General features: G+C 43.9%; 1 protein-coding gene across 1 annotated transcript in view; it reads left to right on the top strand.

Moving 5' to 3' along the window:
- The window catches only part of nkain4 (sodium/potassium transporting ATPase interacting 4), a 107,342-nt gene that overhangs the window by 59,270 nt on the left and 26,664 nt on the right, over positions 1-21,408 (top strand). The gene's annotated exons all lie outside the window — the stretch shown is intronic.

Below are 21,408 nucleotides of genomic sequence, written 5' to 3'. Positions count from 1 at the left end.
TTGAGGTTGCCTACAAAAGGTTCATTTTGACCTCTATGGTGCTGTCTTGCCTGCTTCTAAAGCCAATGATACTATGGTACAATGCTATTCACCATCAATGTTGTCACGTGTTGCACTGATCCTGCTGCATCGTGTCTCCAGTCCCTGGCAACGGCATCCTAAGTAGCATGGAATTTCCTTCTTTGCACAGGAACAGTTTTTCTGGCAGCCTTTGATACAGCTGCATGATATTGCCTTGTTCATTGACACAGCCCAGGCTGGCTCGGTAGATGCAAGGGGGACTGCATTGCTAGCATTGAGAGACCATCCATACTCTGCGAAAGAGGGAATATCCGGCTTGGCGATGTGTGCATATTTATCTATTATGGTTGCTAGAGCAGCTCTTCTCAGGTGCAGGTCAAAGGCATTCTCTGTCGGGGGCAGCAGCTTTAAGAGGGTTGATCTATTATTGAGGAACTTGTACACTCTAAGCTTACTCAGGTCAAAATCCTCCGGGTGGTCCGCTTTGGATGTATATACAGCAATTGTGAGGTCTTGTGCTTGATTGATGACGTCATCTGAGGGGGAATCAGAAGAGTTTTCACCAAACTCCTCAAGTGCAGGGAGATCCAGACGCATGCTGGCCTTGAACCATGCCTTCTTCCCAGTGAAGAAGGGATAGCTGGTGGTATCTCTGCCACTTAAACTATGGATAAAGGGCAGGGCACGACACCGTGCGAGCCCCAGTGCTGATACCATTTGATGGATAGGAAGGTATGAATTTTGCTCTGTTCTCACCCACAGCTCTGGAAGGCATCTGAGATGGGTTGCTTTATAGTAAAGGCACATGATGATGATGTCTGTGTCATTGGCATGGATGACAACTCTGTCAACTTTGTCATTCTGGACACTGTACAGGGTGTGGAGTATTATTCTTGTATCAGCCTCCTGTTGTGTGGATTCTAGTGCAGGGACATCTTCAATAGACCCCTCCTTGATCACCACACTCATTGTCTCTTCTTTAAACCCCCCACCCAGGTAAAGATATGTTGGACCAAGGGCCGACTTAAGTTTCTCATTTTCACACCATTCGTCACAGAGGAAACTCAATAGGTTTGCCTTGTTAGCTGACACAGCAAAAAACTCCCGAGGATCTGGAGCTGTGTAATGCATACTGACTTCATATTCTTTGGAAGGTTTTGGTTGAGCATATCTGTGTTCTTGCTCAGCTGTCTTAAGACTAGGTCCACTGTACCGGTCACAACAGAAGTGAATGATCTCTGTGCCAGCAGGCACATCATTCAACAGCAGACGTTGGTATCGTTCAGCGATTGTTCCAAATGCTTCACCTTTCAGGAACGACCAATGGCGTATGGCATACATGGCATCAATAACTACTGCTGTTTTTCTGTCTTCTGTAGGCAGGTCAGGGATGCATGCAACTTTGGTCTCCTCTTTCAGGACCTTCACAAGGCTTGCCTTGGTACCTGTTCTCATCCTGCCATCTTCCTGGAAGAGGGAAGGGGGGGAAGTCACTCCACTTGTGGTTGCCTATAAAGTCAACAAGGTTGAGTTCTCCACCACTGGCTATGATTTGGGTCATGCGCAGGAGGGCAGTAATTTCATTGCTCTTGCCAGGTGCTGAGGTTTTCCCCTTCGATTCTTTGGATTTTGTGTTTTGAGTATGGAAAGTGTTAAGCTTCATTATGCTTGTCTTCTTCTGATCACTGGACAGTGATTCACACAGTGCCTTCAGACCCAGTTTGTTCACACTCATCAAGTCGTCCTTGACTGTGGAATCAGCACACTGTCCTGTAGATATGTTGATCATGGATGATGTGCTCACTGTAAATGGGTTAGTCTCCACTGCTGCCATGACCTTGACTACCATCTCTGCATCCCGGGTTACACGACTCTGACCAGACTCATGGTGTGGGTTGGAGGAGTGGAGGTGGAGCATAGACTTGAGCTCTGCAGAGACAGCTGCAGTGAGTGTTTTTGTGTAGACCCATTTTGTCCGGGCAGCAGGGCTGAGTGTAATGCCATCCAGACCGCTTGCTTCCTTGGCATCAGCATTATAGGTCTGCTCCAGTAGCATGTCAAAAGCAACACTGTTGTGGCTGCCATCTGCTCGTCTGCCAACAAATACACCTGCCATCAGTGCTTCATGTACCTCTGAAGCTGTTTCTGGTAGTTTCTTCATCTCAGCCAAATACAGAGGTAAAGATTGCTGCCCGTACTTGTAGTGGCCTGCTGCAGTGAGGTAGGGTAGCATTCTTGCTGATTCACAGAGATGTCCTGTCCAGTCACCTTCCCGATCGTAGTAGATAAACCTTTGGAGAATATCTGACATCTCCAGGAAGGTTGCCCAGAGGACTGCAGTTGGTTGCCCATTCAATGATTCCTGAAAAAGCAGCAGCTGCTCTCCTAGGACTGCCATCTCTGGACGCCTCACCTGTATAGCAATGCAGTCCCCCTTGCATCTACCGAGCCAGCCTGGCCTGTGTCAATGAACAAGGCAATATCATGCAGCTGTATCAAAGGCTGCCAGAAAAACTGTTCCTGTGCAAAGAAGGAAATTCCATGCTACTTAGGAGGCCGTTGCCAGGGACTGGAGACACGATGCAGCAGGATCAGTGCAACACGTGACAACAGTGACGGTGAATAGCATTGTACCATAGTATCATTGGCTTTAGAAGCAGGCAAGACAGCACCATAGAGGTCAAAATGAACCTTTTGTAGGCAACCTCAAATCCGCTTTTACTCTGTTTGTCACTAAGTAGTCTATATTTTGTTATGTTACTTGAATGCATACCACTATGTTAATTTGTATAGCCCTAAAGTTGAAGTTTTTGGCAAGTCCTGGAGTGTGCATGTGTCTGTTTTTTATTGTAGTTAGTTTATTAAAATGATACATAAGATACATTGTGGCCTTTTTCTCAGATTTTTCACTGCAATCATCCCCACAACTATAGATAGAATCTGAGCAAAAATGTAATACCATACATTATTTATGACTGCAGCCATATTGACAACATAGAAATGAAAGCTCAAACTGACCAAATGTGTTCATATTGCTTAAAAAGCAGACTTTTTGCCATAACAGTTAGCTGTCACTGTAAAGGTCATAGTAAAACTCATTTTCGGGTGGCGTCCATCTTGGAAATATGCAAAGTAAAGGTCCAGACACACCTAATCATAAAAATAAGTATTCCATTGAGTTTCTCATGCTCTGAAACCATGAAATAGACACCAAGTTTGCATTTCTAGCCCATCTGGTTCAAACGTTATCGCCAAAGCTATTTTCTGATAGGGGCCAATATTGAGGCGGCCATATTGGATTTCCAGCAAAAAATTGACCGGGTTGTCCATATAGGTTGTGATCCTACTGGGTCATAGATATTATTTCTGGTGGCCAACCTTTGATGGCAGGGCAAATGCAGCACACCCCCCTTTGCCCCCTGGGTATAGGCCTTTCACGGCAATCAGACACTGCATTCATGATTTGAGGCATTTTGTTCCAAAAATGTGTTTTGCTAAATTAGACCTGCTGGTGGCGCTATAACAGGCCAATATGAAAAGGGTGGCATTTCTTCCTCGGCCTAGCGGGAATGTGCGTGTGAAATTTCATGGAAATCGCAAGCTGCGTTGATGATTTGAGGCAGTTTGTTCAAAACGGACCAATCCTGCAAACTTTGGATGGCAACCTTAACCAATGAGGATGGAATATGGGAAATCGGACAGATCAGGGTTGATCACATGACTATAGAGATACTGTGTACTGATTTGCATGACGTTTGGTTAAAAACTGTAGGAGTAATGTGAAAAAATGGGTTTTGCACAAATCGGCCTCCTGGTGGCGCTATAACAGGCCCATGTGAAAATTTTGAGGCAGAGGTTCTGAATTGGCTTCCAGGGAGTGAGTGTGCACAGTTTCGCAGCGACCGGGCCAACGGTGCCGGAGATTTGGTGGTAACACACGGACAGGACGGACGGACACACGGACGGACGGACGGAGGGTAAAACATACTCTCTCGCCATGCCTTCGGCCTGGCGGAGACAATAAAAAACCTCCGACGAGCCGGAGGTTTCTCCGGGTGGAAAACGGAACGCTCGTCCTAAAACACACTCCCCCATTTTTTTCGTGGACCGAGGCCGCCGGATTAGACCCGGCCGGGGCGAGGGTGTTTTAGGGCGACGGTTCTTGTTATCCATTTCTGAATGGAGAGGTGCGCGATGGAGAGACGTTTCCTTTTTGCCACACACACATCTACACTTCATGGAGTACATTTTTTTTGTACCGAATTAACCAAATTAAAATAAGAAAAACCCGAAATAAAAGGGGGAAAAAACGTGCGCTCTGGACACGCATTCACGTGTCCCTAATTGGTTCTCAAATGCTCTCTGCGTCCTTGCTGTATACACACCCAGGAGCGCGCACTTTGAGCACCGTATTCACTGTTAGTTTAACTCTTGAGAATGTACTTTTATACGAGTATGTATGAGTTAATTAAGCTTGTAGATCTGATACTTTTTGATACTTTTGAATTTGAATCCTGAAAACCAACTGTTTTGTGCATATGAGTTTTCTACTCCGACAGAGAGGATATTCAGCATCATCATCATTCATATACTGTAGGACATGATTACAAATGACAATTAGCCAACAATAGTTGGCCCGCATGATTATATATGATTACACATGACAATTTGCCAACATAAGTAGTCGCCGTCGTACGTGATTATACCTGATTACAAATGACACGAGTACTGATGACAATTACAGCCAACATAGTTGACACGCATGATTATTATACGGGATACCAAAAGCGGGCAATTAACCCATTCAGGCTGGGAACGCATCTGTGTCGTTTTTAGATTTCTTTGGGCTGTTCAAAAATAGCAGATGTACAAGCTCATAGCGCGGCACCGAGTGCCGCGCTATGAGCTTGTAGATCTGCTATTTTTGAAAAATCCTGAAAATGTGTGCAAATCTTTGAATATATATATTTCAAAGCGAACAAAGCAAATCATTGCTTCTGGGGGATTCTACAAATGGCTTCTAAATCCTAACATTTCTTTTGAAAAAACTTGTTATCTTGTAATCAGTGGTTCTCAAACTGTTTCATGTCAAGGACCCCCAAAATTATATGTATTTGGCCGCGGACCCCCATCTCAAAATATGTTGTTCCAGGGAACCCCCAGAAGCACAGATTTGAGTAAAAAGAATGTTGCTTTAAAATATATATTTTTATTCAAAGATTTGCACACATTTTCCACGATTTTTCACTCTGCTATCTTTATCTTTGAATAGCCAAAGTATAAAATAATGGTTAAAGTGATTACACAGATGCGTTCCCGGTCTTGAAGGGTTAAGGAACAAATGGATTGCAGTGAGTGGTAGAGTTACTGAGCTCGCGTTTCAGAACCATTATTCACATCCACTGTGAAATGCTGAGTGTTTACCAAGCCCCCAGAACCACGGTAGAACTTAAAAAGTGGGCAAAAGTGTCCCTGTCTTTTCTCCCAGAAACAAACGTCCTCCGAAAACCGCTCAACGTTCCGATATTCATCCAAACACTGACCTCTCCACCCCCATCAGAGGAGGGGGGGTGGGTCCTATTGCTTTTTGTTGCTGAATGCAAAATTGATCTGTTCTTATGTCAGGCTGAGTCACAGATTCCCAGCTGTGGACAGGCTGACTGACATGTACACACACACACACACACACACACACACACGCACACACACACACACACACACACACACACACACACGCAAACGCGCGCCGTCATGCTGTGTATGACTAATCTCGCTGTTGGGAACTCGGTTCTTAATGTGAAGGAGGGGACAGACCCCTCCACACACACACACACACACACACACACACACACACACACACACACACACACACACACACACACACACACACACACACACACACACACACACACACACACACACACACACACACACACACACACACATAACATGACCACATGCATTTTACAGTATTTGACAGGGATGTGAGAGATGTCTCACCCAGTTAACACTAATTATACACTTGTACACACACTCTCACAGTGACTCACACACACACACACACACACACACACACACACACACACACACACACACACACAGGTTCTTACATGCCCACTGTAAAGGGCCGTGAGCACTGAGCAACTATAACTATATCTTTCACCGTTGTACATTGTCTCTGCCAGGTGGAAAAAGTAACAGATCTACAAGCTCTAAACATGTCGCTGCGTTTCAAGCTTGTGAATCTGATACTTTTGATGCTTTTTACGAAAAAACACAAAATGTCAGAATATGGAGAAAAGAGGTTTGACACAACAATCTGTTATAGTTGTGGTGTGAAATCTGTCATCCACTTGACTCTTAAAATATTCTTAAAACTATCATTCTATAGTTATGGACAGTGCTTGGGGGCAGTGGTGGAAAAAAGTACTCAAATGTTTTACTTAAGTAAAAGTATCAATACTGCAATGTAGAAGTGCTCCGTTACAAGTAAAAGTCCGGAATTCAAAATGTACTAAAAGTACAAAAGTACTGGTATCAAAATGTACTTAAAGTACCAAAAGTAAACGTACCAAAATGTTTGAAAATAGCAGATCTACAAGCTCACGCGTTGTGAGCTTGTAGATCGGCTATTTTCAAATAGCCTATGTAGAAAATGGGGCTAAAGTGGTTAATTTATGTTTCATAATATCATAATTTATATCTGAAAAGTAACTAGTAGCTAAAGTTATCAAATGATTGTAGTTGAGTAAAAGTACAATATTTGCCTCTGAGATGTAGTTAAGTAGAAGTAAAAGTAATGAAAACTGGAAATACTCAAGTAAAGTAAAAACATGTCAAGACTGTACTTAAGTACAGTACTTGAGTATATGTACTTAGTTACTTTACACCACTGCTTGGGGGGGAATCGCCCTTATGAAAAGAGAGATAGAGAGAGATATTATCCATAGGGCCTTCATCTTTGGATCGTACCATTCTCCATCCCGGCCACATACCGAGCAGCAATAAAAATGGCTGACCTCACTTAACACCCCTCTAGTCTGTCATCCAGTCCTACTCCCCTTAGCGCTATTACGGAGGAGGAGGCTACCACGCCACGCTGGCTACTAGGTTCTTCATGTGTATGTATGTGTGTACTCAATGCATATGAGAGAGGAACCCCCCCCCCCCCCCCCGTTTGCACATGCTCTCTGATGGTATAGTCCAACCCAAGCGTTTTTACGTTGTTTCCGTGGGAACAGCTCTCAAGAGGAAGAGGATAAATTACGTATTCAAATCATAACGCCATGCGTGAGGCATGACGCTCCTTTTCCCTTCTTCTGCGCGTTCAGCTCACCATCCATATTCTGGGGGGAACATTAGGCAAAAACAGCCGATCTACAAGCTCACAACACGTCGCTATGCAAAAAAAAATATATTTTATTTTACCCAGGGGAGGTTCGCTGAGAATGAATTCTCTTTTTCAGGAACACACACACACACACACACACACACACACACACACACACACACACACACACACACACACACACACACACACACGAGCAGTTGGGAGTTCAGTGCTTTGCTCAAGGGCACCTCAGTGCTGTTGGGGGAGGGGTACGTGTCGGTCATTCACTTCCCCACCCAGATCATTTCTTTCTGCCGGTCCTGTGTGTGTGTGTGTGTGTGTGTGTGTGTGTGTGTGTGTGCGTGTACGTGTGTGTGTGTGTGTGGTCCAAGTACGGTTGTAACTCAGGTCTGCTTTACAAATAATTGAGGGTTGCTGTGATTAACCGCTTTGAACCAGGCGTCACCACTTTGTCATTGTTTTATATGTCGTCAACCCTGTATGTTTTAAATGACATCCTTTTTTACATTTAAAAACTTTTCAAAATGGAAACATTTAAAAAAAAATATTAGAAACAACAGCCGCTCTACCAGCTCAACAACATTGTGAGCTCGTCGTATAACACAGCTATATCAGCTGTGCGTCGTCCAACCAGTGGTGGAAATTTAAAATGTACTTGAGTAAAAGTACGAAAGTTTTGGTATCAAAATGTACTTAACTCTTTCAGTGCCAGAGTATTTTCATAAAGTACTCCCCCAGTGCCAGCAATTTTCTTTTTTTTCTTTTTTGTTATTTTGTAATTTAATTTTGGCTGAAATAGTACAGTCAAGCTGCGTTCGCTTCCAGCGTTCGCGCGTCTTACTTGTCTATATACAGTTTTAAACTCATAGGACAGTTCTACCAGTAGAGAGCGACAAATCGAGACATTGATGACCTCGTTGACTCGCTCGCCCCCTCCCAAACAGGCCGACGTCACATCCGGTCATAAACGGATGTGACGTTTTCGACAATTTCTGATCGGGTTAAAATACGATGTTATACACGACTACGATGACTGATCGTCACCCAGACCAAAGAGAGTAGCAGTAGACCTCTCCGTTCGTTTTGTATACCGTGTGAAAAACCGTGACTTTCCCTATTCTGGCCGAAAATGACCGCGGGAAAAAAATGAGAACCGGAAACGGAATCTGCGTCATGAAACCGGAACCCAGTGAGTCTGAAGGAGTCAGGAAGTGAAAGTGATCATGAAAAATAAACAGAATAGCGCGACCACAGTCAAAAGTAAAAACTCAGGATTTCTCGTTCTGGCAGCGAGGGTACTCGGGGAAAACTCGGGGTATCTCGGGGCGTGGCACTGAGAGAGTTAAAGTACCAAAAGTAAAAGTACTAAAATGTTTGAAAATAGCAGATCTACAAGCTCACAACGCGTCGCAGTGAGCTTGTAGATCGGCTATTTTCAAATAGCCTATGTATAAAATATGGCTGAAGTGGTTAATGTATGTTTTATAATGTAATATTTTATATCTGCAAAGTAACTAATAACTAAAGTTTTCAAATAATTCTCGTGGAGTAAAATATTTGCCTCTGAGATGTAGTGGAGTAGAAGTAAAAGTACTGAAAATGGGAAATACTCCAGTAAAGTACAAATTGTACTTGAGTACAATACCTAAGTAACTGTACTTACAGTAGTTACTTAACACCACTGACTCTATACTGTAGTGCTTAAAGGAGACACACCATGAATTTAAAAAAAATATTTGATATTTAATATCATATGGTGTATGTCCCTCAAACCATTTTCAAAAGGTTTGAGCCTAAATCAACACTCAGATATACTCATCCCAAGTCAATTCTCTCAGGCTTATAAAGCACTTTCAGCTGCAATACCAAAACGTCCTGTTGGGCAGAGGGGTGCTGTACTGCAGTACTGAGCAATTCTGTCTGGCAAAATACATGGGCAGAAAGTTTGGTGAGGTAAGCAAACTTGCCATTCTGAGATGGCCTGTTTAGACACGCCCATTCTGAAAATCTCTGAAATGAGAATGAATGACTGAATATTAAAAAAAATATATTTTTTGGGGTACAAGAGACACTGGGGAGCCCAAAAAATAAAAAATAAATAAAAAAAAAGTGAAATTCATGGTGTGTCTCCTTTAAGCGGATAATATTTGTCCACGTTTGTTTTCTCTTTGTCCCGTATTTCCTCTGTTGTGGAAAGAGAGAAAGAAAGGGACGGGGGGTGGAGGGGGGGCAGAATGACAGCCGAGAAGTATGGCCCTTTGTCTTATAGTGGAAAAGGCTTTATTGTCAAGGTCACCGCCACGAGAAGAAGCCCATTAAATATTTAGTCCGGAGCTCCAAGGAGAGCGTTTCATTAAGATGAAAAATGATGCATGCGTGTGTGGCAGTAATGGAGGCGTCACTGTCACACAGCTGCACTGATTCATCACGTAGCGCTGCCTGGAACTCATGTAGTACAGTCATTCACACAGGGATGCTGCAGTGCGTTCTGTTTTCCACATCGTATCTCCATTAACTGTCCAATGGACTACATTAAACTACATTAAACGCTTAACCCATTGAGACCTAGAATGCATCTGTGTCACTTTTAGATTTCTTTAGGCTATTCAAAAATAGCAGATCTACAAGCTCATAGCGCGGCACCGAGTGCCGCGCTATGAGCTTGTAGATCTGCTATTTTTGTAAACTTGTGAAAAATTTGTGCAAATCTTTGAATGTATATATATATATTTTTAAAGCATTTAGAATTATTGTTTTAATCCGCCTCAGGTCTTAACTCTCTGAGTGCCAAAAACGAGTTATTCCGAGTTTTTTCTGAATGCCCTCAGTGCCAAGAATGTCCTGTGCCAAGAAAAGTTACCCTGAGTTTTTTTTTTTTTTTAAAGAATGTTCAGACCCAAGATATCGTGATCCGAAGATTTGCTGCTCCATTCACTTCTTGTTTAACTTATTACTGAAAAAGGCTGTATCTCGGCTCCTGAGCACTTTTTTTTTACTTAAAAAAAAATTGCTGGCACAGTATGAACATATTTTTTTATTTCATTGGCACTGAGAGAGTTAATGGGTTAAAGGACTAGTTCACCCCCAAAAATACTTATTTTCTATCGTTTACACCCCCCATGAAGCCTTGAGATTATTCTTTTTTTGGCGCATTCCTGAAACAATAATTTGATGACCGGCGGAGTCGAGACTCTTTGAGACTCCGCCGCCGGTCATCCAGTTATTAGCTTATTATAGGAATGCGACAAAAAAACAAAAATCTCCATGAATTCAAGGCTTCATGGGGTGTGTAATTGTAATATTTATATATTTTTTTGGGGTGATCTACTCCTTTAAGCACTCTGTTCTTATAGTCAAATGGACCTGAGTTGCAACTGTTTGTGGACCACTTCCAAATCCCTTTGCCAAAGAATAGCTCACCAAAAAATGTATGTTTTGTAGATCGGCTATTTTTGGAAAATGTTCCCCCCAGAATAGGGATGCTGTGATTCAAATGGTTTAAAACTGTGGTTCGAAAAGTGAAAATAACCGTTCTCCAAAGCTCACAACCTTGTGCAATGTGGTGTGAGTGTGTTGTGAGCTTGTAGATCTGATATGTTTTGATATTTTGTATTTCATTAATTTCTTCATTTGTTTTCACGACGTTTTTATTTTATGTTTTATTATTGCCTATAATGACATGCCCAAATAATGGGAAATGTTTTTAAAAAAACGAGACAGCAAGTTGCCGAACAGCCATACCGCAATGCAAGCCCAGAAGAAAGGCTCCTAGCAGGCTGCGAACTAAGCAAGCGTTTCAAATGGGAGATAATAATTATATTATTGATCTGTTACCCAATAAAGAGGAACATTATTTATGTCTCTAGTCGGCCCTCTATTACACGGCTGTCGTCAACCCTGCTTAACGCGCTACAGTGCAGTATTTACCGTGGTTAGAGCCGTTTCCTTGTCTAATGCTGTCATACAGTGATACTGGTTGCTTCTCCTGTCACCCAGCGTAACACACACACACACACACACACACACACACACACACACACACACACACACACACACACACACACACAGACACACACACACACACACACACACACACACACACACACACACACACACACACACACACACACACACACGCACACACTGTAACGTTTATTAGCTTTCTTATAAGTTATATAAAGTTTCTTAAATGGTACTAGAGTTGTCACAAGTACTGAGTTGTTTGTGGAAGCTCCTTTTTGTGAAACAATCCCATATGCACAAGTGCAATCCTACACACGCACGCACGCACGCACGCACGCACGCACGCACGCACGCACGCACGCACGCACGCACGCACGCACGCACGCACGCACGCACGCACGCACGCACGCACGCACGCACGCACACACACACACACACACACACACACACACACACACACACACACACACACACACACACACACACACACACACACACACACACACACACACACACACACACACACACACACACGAGCATGAAATGTTGTTGCCACAGGCAGTGTTTTCAGCTTTTACTCCTCTGGAATGTTGCTGTTCCCTGGAACTCTGGGCTGGGTGGGACGCGCGCGCGCGCGCGTGTGTGTGTGTGTGTGTGTGTGTGTGCGCGTGCGTGCGTGCGTGTGGGGGCTGTTGACGGGAGGGGATGGCCACATGCGTCATTCTGTCGTTCCGTTGCTCATTTCCTTCTTTCCTATACTTTCTCTGTTTTTCCTCAATCATCCCTTCATCTATGTCAATCTTTTCCTCTGTCTGTTTTCTCCCCTTCCTCCTGGATCTTGTCGCTTTTTTTTGCAGCCATATTTTTTTTTATCATAGACCCACTAACCCTACATCAGTGGTCTTCAACAGGGGGTCCAGGACCCCTAGGGGGTCCTCAGAGTTACTAAAGGGGGTCCGCCAAATCTTTGTGTGATACGATTATTTATTTTTTACATTAACCACTTGAACCCTAGCATCCCTTTTCTGAGGAGAGCTTTAGCCAAAAATAGCAGATCTACAAGCTCACAACGGCGTTGTGCGCTTGTAGATCGGCTATATAGTTATAGGTGTAGAGGGGAAAAAAGAGCAGCAAAAGTTTATCTGAAACACAACTTTATACAGTATAGAGGGGGTCACTGCTTCATCTCTCTCTCAGCTAGGGGGTCCTTGGCCTGAAAACGTTGAAGACCCCTGCCCTAAATCATTGTTTCTCAAAGTGGGGTTACAGGGGGTCCCCAGTAGAAGTGGTTAATGTAGCATCACAGTAATCTTTACCACTTCATCCATTTATATGTTTGGCCTTTGCTGCGTGTCTCTCCCATCTCTCTCCACATGTTCCTGTCAGCCTGCTGTCCTATCCATATAGAGGCATGACAAGACCCCAAATACATCTTTAAACAAATAGTATTTTTTGATGTCCTCACAAGTACAGTTATACAAATGTGTGTGTGTGTGTGTGTGTGTGTGTGTGTGTGTGTGTGTGTGTGTGTGTGTGTGTGTGTGTGTGTGTGTGTGTGTGTGTGTGTGTGTGTGTGTGTGTGTGTGTGTGTGTGTGTGGGGGTGGTGGGTACACTGTTAAATCTACTGTTGAATGGGTTTGGGGGGTTTGACCAGCGCGTCCGGAATAGGTGGCCCTTATTTTATTTTCTGGGAGTTGGCAACCCTAAGATAGATAGATATATAAACTGATAGGATACTGCAGACAGACAGACAGACAGACAGACAGACAGCTAGCATGCCGTAAAAAAAAAAAGGTTGAGAATCAGCACTTTAGCGTTCCTCTCTTCTCTCTGCTGGTAGCTTTGATGGTAGTGTGGTTAGGTCATGTCAGTGTATTGTCTGGCATGGCCTGTTTATTGCTAGGGGGCAGGGTGTGCGTGTGCGTGTGTGTGTGTGTGTGTGTGTGTGTGTGTGTGTGTGTGTGTGTGGGGGGGGGGGGGGGGGGGGGGCGGGCTTTAGTATGATGAATAATTGGCCCGTGGATGATTAGAAGGGGGGTCCCCCCACCCTGCGCTACAGGCTCTGACCCCTGTGATTACCCCCCGAGGCTGTGTCAGGCAGGGGGCCGTGTGTGTTCGTTCAGGTTCAATCACTGAGGAATAGCAGACCTAATACACACACACACACACACACACACACACACACACACACACACACACACACACACACACACACACACACACACACACACACACAGATTCAAGGTCAGGATGATGGTTCTGGTCCATTGCGTGCATGTTGATGGGTCAGTGCGCTGCAATGTAATCATCTATAGATTCAAGGAATCTCTGTCTGTATGAACTCCTCATATATCTAGGGGGCACAACAGTAGATGGAAATAATTGATTTCATTGATTATTAAATACAATTAGGGTGTGTCAGGCACCCGGAACTGGCAGCGAGCAAACTTGACTCTGTTGGAGCCCCCAACCCCAAGCTTTGCCCTCTTACTGTATAGCTTTGGCCTTGGCCCAAGGCGCAGCTAGAAGGCTAGGAGGGGGTGGTGTCCCGAGTCGGTGTCGGTGGCTAGTCTGCACTCTGGCATCGCACAACCCTATTTTGGGCATGTCATTATATCGTCTCTGTCGGGTGGAAGATGAGATGTGGAAGTCGTCATATTTTGCCGCTCTGTCAGTAGCCCTGAAACGTCAAGGTTTGACATGACGGGACGCCATGGCGACTTTGCATGTTGACAAAACTATGCCTAACCCTAACCCTTTTGAGTCAAAACGCTGCAAACGCTGGACGCTCCACCCGCTTTGCTGGGATAGAATGAACCGTGACCGTGCTCTAAAAAACATCAGGGAGTCTGTGATGTAAGGCCGGCCCCTATCCCGCTGAGAGCTTTAGAAACAAGTAGAATGTTGCTATCGGGAAGAAACCTCTTATCTCCGTATTTTAACTTTTTAGGTTCTTTCCTAATTAAAACAAAATATAAATATATATATATATATATATATTTTTTTTAGAGTAGCCAATTATTTTTTTCTCCCAATTTAGTCGTTATGCCAATGAATTCCTCCCCACACACATTTCTGTGTTGTCACTGCTGTCATATCCTACTGACTCACCTGCCATTGGGAGGACTACTCCTCCTGCCCAACACTCCCTGCCTGCAGACAGGTGCCGCCCCACTCTGTGGGAGTAGGCCTACATGCAATAACCAATATCACCGTCCCGGCTTCCCTCCATATGTGTATATATATATATATATATATATATATATATATATATATATATATATATATATATATATATATATATATATATATTGTACCATTCAACAGTAGATTTAACAGTGTACTGTACCAACTTTTAAATGACACAGATGCTTTCCCTGATTGAAAGGGTTAACAGGTGCATTGCAGTAGTCCAACCTACTTGAAATAAAAGCCCAATTTAAATAAGTTCATCGTCTTTCTATATTTGGAATGACTCATTCTTTGGCAATATTTCTGAGATGAAAGAACGCTGTTTTCTTAATTATGTGGGAGCTAGAACTCAGTCTAAAATAAAACCTGTTCCTTCTGGTTTGATCAAGGGAGTCAGAGTCTTTTAAAGAGCTCATCCTTATTTTACTTTGGGGAATACAATTTCTGTGTTATCTTCATTAAATTTTTTGGGAAAGTTATTACTCATGCATTTATTGATTGCAGAAAGACAGGCGCTGAAAGCGTCTGCATTGTTTGATTCAACAGATAATGTACAGTTGTGTAGCTGCTAGCAGCGTAGCCGTGGAAGCTAATATTATGTTCTCTAAAAATTCAGGAGAGTTCATCTTGAGTTGAGGCGTCTTAACGGCACTGAGGATGAATGATTTCTTGTAGATGTTCTTGGTTGCCGACGGCATCCTGTGTCTATAGCGTCTCTCAGAGCCTCAGCCTCTCAGACGAGGCATAATATGAGCAGCATATAATCTATCATCCTTTTTTCTGTTGTGTTCTGACTGCATTGCAAAGTGTCCCAGCTGACTTTGGCTGTTCTCTCTACTCTGGCTTTTCAACTCCTGAAGCAGTTGGTCCTTAATTCGGGACCGTACCTATGTTCCCCGGGTCCTATGTTCCCCGCTTTCCTAGGGAGAGCGGGGAACATAGGACCTAACCTAAACCAAACCCTAACCTTAGTGGGGGAACATAGAACCCGGGGAACATTGGGATGACCCCCTTAATTCCACCCTTAGTTGGGGACAAAAGCAGTATGTTTGTGTGGCCTTTACCCTAATTAAGCTCTATATCTAGTGCCATATTATTCTGGGCATGTCAGATGGCAAGAATAGGCGAACAAGCTCACAAGGCAATGTGCCGGGATCTAATTTTGCTTCCTTTTTTGCAAGTTCGTCCTACCAAGGAAACTCGCCCCTGTCATTCGTTGAAGGAAGCATGAGCTCAGTTTTGGGCTCTCCACAGAAAATAAATTGATATTTCGCTTTCAAACATGTGTGGGGTGATTTTAACGTCTGTGAGGACCCCAGACAGTTTTTAAGTTGCTTCTGGTGACTGATATTGGCTTTCTAATGTGTGAGGGGGTGTGTTTTTTCTATATATTTTTTCATTTAATTTGTATAATTTTGGAAAAAAAGATACAATAATGAAATAAAATAAATGAAAAACATAATTGAAAAAGACACGGCCTCCTCATGTATTAGAAGGACAATATCAGGCCTGGACCGCTGGCATAGCGGACCAGAACCAAGGATTTGTGTTTTAAATTAATCTAACATAACGTGGTTAAAATGGAGTTTGAAGTTACAATGGGTTTGTATATGAAGGGGGCGTGTCTGATAAAATAAATGAATATCAAATATCTAAATACCGAATCAAGCAACTTTAAAAGTGTCTGGGTGAAACACAAAAGCCAGAGTAGACAGACGTTAAAATTACCCCAAACATGATTGACAGTGAAATATCCCTGGTTGATTCCTTGTTGATGATGTCATTTGGTCCAGATAGCTCATATTATGTTGATTATTCCCCTTTTTGACTCTGCTGCATCCACTGTGTTATCGGTGTGGACCGTGTGCACAGTGCATCTTGGGATGTATTGTGATTTATGCATGTTTTTCCTGCCCTGAGTCTTGTGGCACGCAAGACACACACACACACGCTGTAAATTATTTTATGTGGAACACACACATAAGCCTCTGTAGACCCATAAACGTGTGTGTGTGTGTGTGTGTGTGTGTGTGTGTGTGTGTGTGTGTGTGTGTGTGTGTGTGTGTGTGTGTGTGTGTGTGTGTGTGTGTGTGTGTGTGTGTGTGTGTGTGTGTGTGTGTGTGTGTGTGTGTGTGTGTGTGTGTGTGTGTGTGTGCGTGCGTGCGTGTGCGTGTGCATGGACGGGATAAATCAAACTTCACTCTGCCCTCGTATGAACAAGCTGAATCTCCCCAGGTATCCCAGACCTAAACGCAATCAACCGGGCAGATGGAGCGTGTGTGTGTGTGTGTGTGTGTGTGTGTGAGAGAGAGAGGGTTGTAGAAGTCCAGGTGGAAGTGGTCCCTGCCGAACCTCATCAATCTCATCATATTTTGCCTGTCATTAAACACACTGCCGAACACATGCGCGCACACGCACAACACACACACACACACACACACACACACACACACACACACACACACACACACACACACACACACACACACACACACACACACACACATGCTAAGGTGGGATCATTTTCTCACTCTACAGGGAGGCTCTTGCCATGTTGTCAGGCAGAAAGAAGTCAGGTAATTAACCTGCCAAACCTGTCTCTCTCACACCCCCCCCCCCTCACTCTCTCTCTCTCTCTCTCTCTCCATCTCTCTCTCTCCCTCCCTACCTCTCTCTCGCTGTCTCTCTCCCTCTGTCGCTCTCTCTCTCACCCTCCCCCGCCATCTCTCTCTCCCTCCCGACCTCTCTCTCTCTGTGTCTCTGTCTCTCTCCCTCTGTCTCTCTCGCTCGCTCTCTCTCTCTCTCACCCTCCCCCCTCCATCTCTCTCTCCCTCCCGACCTCTCTCTCTCTCTCAGTCTCTCTCTCTGTCTCTCTCTCTCAGTCTCTCTCTCAGTCTCTCTCTCTGTCTCTCACATTGCAACTTGGAACACTTATCTTACAACATGGGTTCCCAAACTTTCAGCCCGCGACCCCTCATCAATTAAGGAGACTTGAATTCATGGATATGTTTTTGTTTTTGTCTCATTCCTAAGCCAATAATTTCATTGCCCGGCAGCGGTTCCGGTAGGAGACACAAAGAGTCTCCTTTGTGTGTCCTACCGGAACCGCTGCCTACCGGTTCGCTGGTCATCACATTATTGGCTTATGAATGAGACAAAAACAAAAGAAATATGGTGTGACTAGTCGATAGAAAAACATTTTGGGGGTGAAGTATCCCTTTAAAACCGGCGTGGTGGAGTGTTATGTGAATGTGGTGTACGGCTGCAGTTGAAGGATCTGCTTCTAATGTTTGTATTATATTGTAATGTTATGATGTATTATAAATTATATTTTCTACCAAGACTGAAAAATACTGTGTCAAGACTGACCCTCGTTAGCCTATGCAAATATCCGCCTTCTAGTTACACAGCTGGCCTTGTTCCCATACGCATGCACACACACACGCACATGCACACGCACACACACACGCACCCACACCCCCACGCACACTTGCAAGCACGCACACTCGCTCACTCACTCACTCACGCATTCACACATCCACACATCACACACTCACTCATACACACATGCACGCACACACACACACACCACGCACATGCACACACGTATACTTTTAACCCATTAAGACCTGAAGCCGAATCTACATGTCTCCTAAATCTCAACAGTTTTCTGAAAAACGTATGTTTCTATATCAGTGTTGCTCAATCTTTTTCATGTCAAGGACCCCCAAAATTATATGTATTTGGCCGCGGACCCCCATCAAAATATTTTGTTCCAGGGACCCCCCAGAAGCAAAGATTTGAGTTAAAAATGTTCGCTTTAAAAATATATATATTCAAAGATTTGAGTTAAAAATGTTCGCTTTAAAAGTATTTATATTCAAAGATTTGCACACATTTTCACGATTTTTCAAAAATAGCAGATCTATAAGCTCGTAGCGCGGCACTCGGTGCCGCGCTACGAGCTTGTATATCTGCTATTTTTGAATAGCCAAAGTGTGAAATAATGCTTTTTAGCTCAAATCTAAAAATTACACAGTTCCAGGTCTTAATGGGTTAAAAGAACACTGCCAAACACACTGTCTGTTATGTAGCTGAACACGCTGTCTGCTGTGTAGCGCAGGGGGATTCAATTTGCCATATTAGGAGATCAACAGTCGTCGGATTCCTTGGTTGGTCAACCTAACTTGATGCATTAGTTTGTCAAACTTTGCGTGACGTTTGTGCCACGTAAGCAACATAAGCGACACTTTAAAGATCCAACGTCCTATTTTCGGTGTGGGAAATGCTCTCCTGGACGGTGCAACTGAATGGAGGACCAGAGGGAAACGGTCACGGTGCCGTTGCAGTGGAGCACAAGATGTACTGCCTTGTAGGCGACGACGCTCAGATGGATATGCACGTTTTCAACACAGTGCCTTTACGCTGGAGGAAGAAGTTAACCCAAGTGACGACTGGAAGAGGCCACACCACCCCTGTGTTGATTGAAGGTGTCATCTACACCTTGGGAGGAGGGATGGGAGGGTATTACAGCAATGTGCTTTATGCATTTGATGTTGACACCCACAGATGGTTCAAACCCAGGGTTTCCGGGACTGTTCCAGAGGGGAGGAGGTTCCGCTCAGCCTGTGCATTAGGGAAGGTAATGTATATCTATGGCGCTAATGACATGTACAAGTTGGACACAACGAAAATGGTCTGGTCTTTAATTAACACCAGAGGCACTCGGCCACCTTCTTTAACAGGTCACTCTGCCACCATCATTGGGACGAGGATGTTTGTATTTGGGGGATGTGGTGGTGGCATGGAACTCTACAACAGCATCAGAGTGTTTGACACAGAGACCAACAGCTGGCTGAACAGGCCTTCTCCACAGCTTCTTCCAGAAGGACGCTGGGGTCATTCAGCCTCTGTCTACAATGGAGAGCTGTACATATTTGGTGGCTCTAACTCCATCTACCACACATACAATGATCTGTGGAAATTCAATCCCGAGACCAACTCCTGGAGAAGGTTGAGACCAAGGGGGAAAGGACCGGGTCCAATGACATGCTGTTGCATTGTGGGAGATCGTCTCATCCTCTTTGAGAGATACGACACACTCAATGACCTGTACATCTTACACTTACGGCCTAGTCTGAAAACCTTATGCAAGCTAGCCGTTCTTCAGTACGGTCTGGAAATGTCGGAACTCCCACATGACCTCAGGTGGGAACTGGCAGCAATGACTACCAACAGCAACTAGGGTTGCCAGATCTGCTTATTATAATTACCCCGCAAGATTTTATTTGAAAAAATAGCCGATCTACAAGCTCACGTGAGCTTGTAGATCGCACCAAACAATTTATTTTTTGTTTGTGATCAATAAGGAGACCCAGTTAGAGTCTGATGCGGAAGAGCGCCCTCTTTCGTAAACCACTGAAAACACCACATGACGAGAACCTCGTCATTGGCAGTCAATGAGTTAAAAAGGTCTTAAAGGTCCTTAAATTGTCACTTCACTGTCATCTGGGGACCCCTCCAAAAGACCCACAGGTTGAGAACCACTGCCCTAGGGTGCACCGGCACCCACTTTGTGAAAGCCTGGCACATAGAGGAACCCGGCTTAATAGGACATAGCAGTGGTGGCCATTTTCTGGTTCCACTCCAAAATAGTCAATGCATTTTTCCCATTGACATTTCCAAAAATATTTATATAAATTATTTTAAGCCTAGAATCAAGCCATCCAGGGTCCTGGTGAATCATGACCATAAAACGTTTAATTCTGTGAAAAAAAAAAAATTTGAAAACGGCCAAACAAAGGGTATTTATTATCAAGACCTGGTTCTGCCAGACCCAGAATGAAGTCCTAGTATGTAACACACCCACTTTATAACTGAAAAGCATAAATCATTTTAAGCATTTTTGGTGTGGAGTTTTTGGGGTGGTGTAGCCGCCCCATATAAGTGAGTTTTGGACACTGACCAATCCTGCACCGTGATTGGCCAATAGTCTACAACGCATTGTACACCCCTAACCCTTACATTGTTAATGCAAATCGATACTTTTGCAAAGTCAGCCAATCACATTACAGCTAGTGTCATCACCACTAACTGTAATGTGATTGGCTGACTTTGAAAATTCAGGACTGTGATTGGCTAGCGAAACACATGACACATGTGCAGCCCTATGAATAGCAGTATGGACTTAAAAAAAAGTCATTTATCCTTTTTTTTAAGTGAGTCATGTTGTGATGACCACACACCACCTACTTCACACTTCACACTAGAAATTAAAAACAGAATATATATTTTTTTTTAATAAATGATCCTAAAATGAATATAGTATGTATATATATTTTTTTTTAAAGTTTTTTTTTAAGTAAATCATGTTGTGATGACCACACACCGCCCACTTCACACTGGGTGTGATTTTTAGCGGCGCTGGCGCCGCTCTATACATAGTATAGAGCGGTCCTGCTCTATACCTGGCTTTTCCGTCAACGTTCTGATTGGTCAGGTCTGTCAACGTTCTGATTGGTCAGGCCCGCCAAGTTTCTCATTGGTCAGGTCCGTCAACGTTCTGATTGGTCAGGCCCGTCGAGGTTCTGATTGGTCAGGTCCGTCAACGTTCTGATTGGTCAGGCCCGTCGAGGTTCTGATTGGTCAGGTCCGTCAACGTTCTGATTGGTCAGGCCCGTCAAGGTTCTGATTGGTCAGATCAAAGGCGCCGCTACCTTCACACAGGTGTGATTGTTTCTGTGTATAGGGGTATTTGGTTGTAGATTTGTGTATAGGCTTGACTAGCAAACCTTCCAGTCTGATTACATTCACCTGGCTTTTGTCAGTCAGTGCACAGAATATGGCAGAAGGGCTTTGAGTCCAGTATTTCATAAGTGTA

This window comes from Gymnoscopelus microlampas (assembly GCF_963454915.1).
Source record: "Gymnoscopelus microlampas genome assembly, chromosome: 10".
NCBI classification, from domain to species: domain Eukaryota; kingdom Metazoa; phylum Chordata; class Actinopteri; order Myctophiformes; family Myctophidae; genus Gymnoscopelus; species Gymnoscopelus microlampas.
Note: the sequence above shows the minus strand (reverse complement) of the source record. Positions and strands in the feature narration are given on the sequence as shown.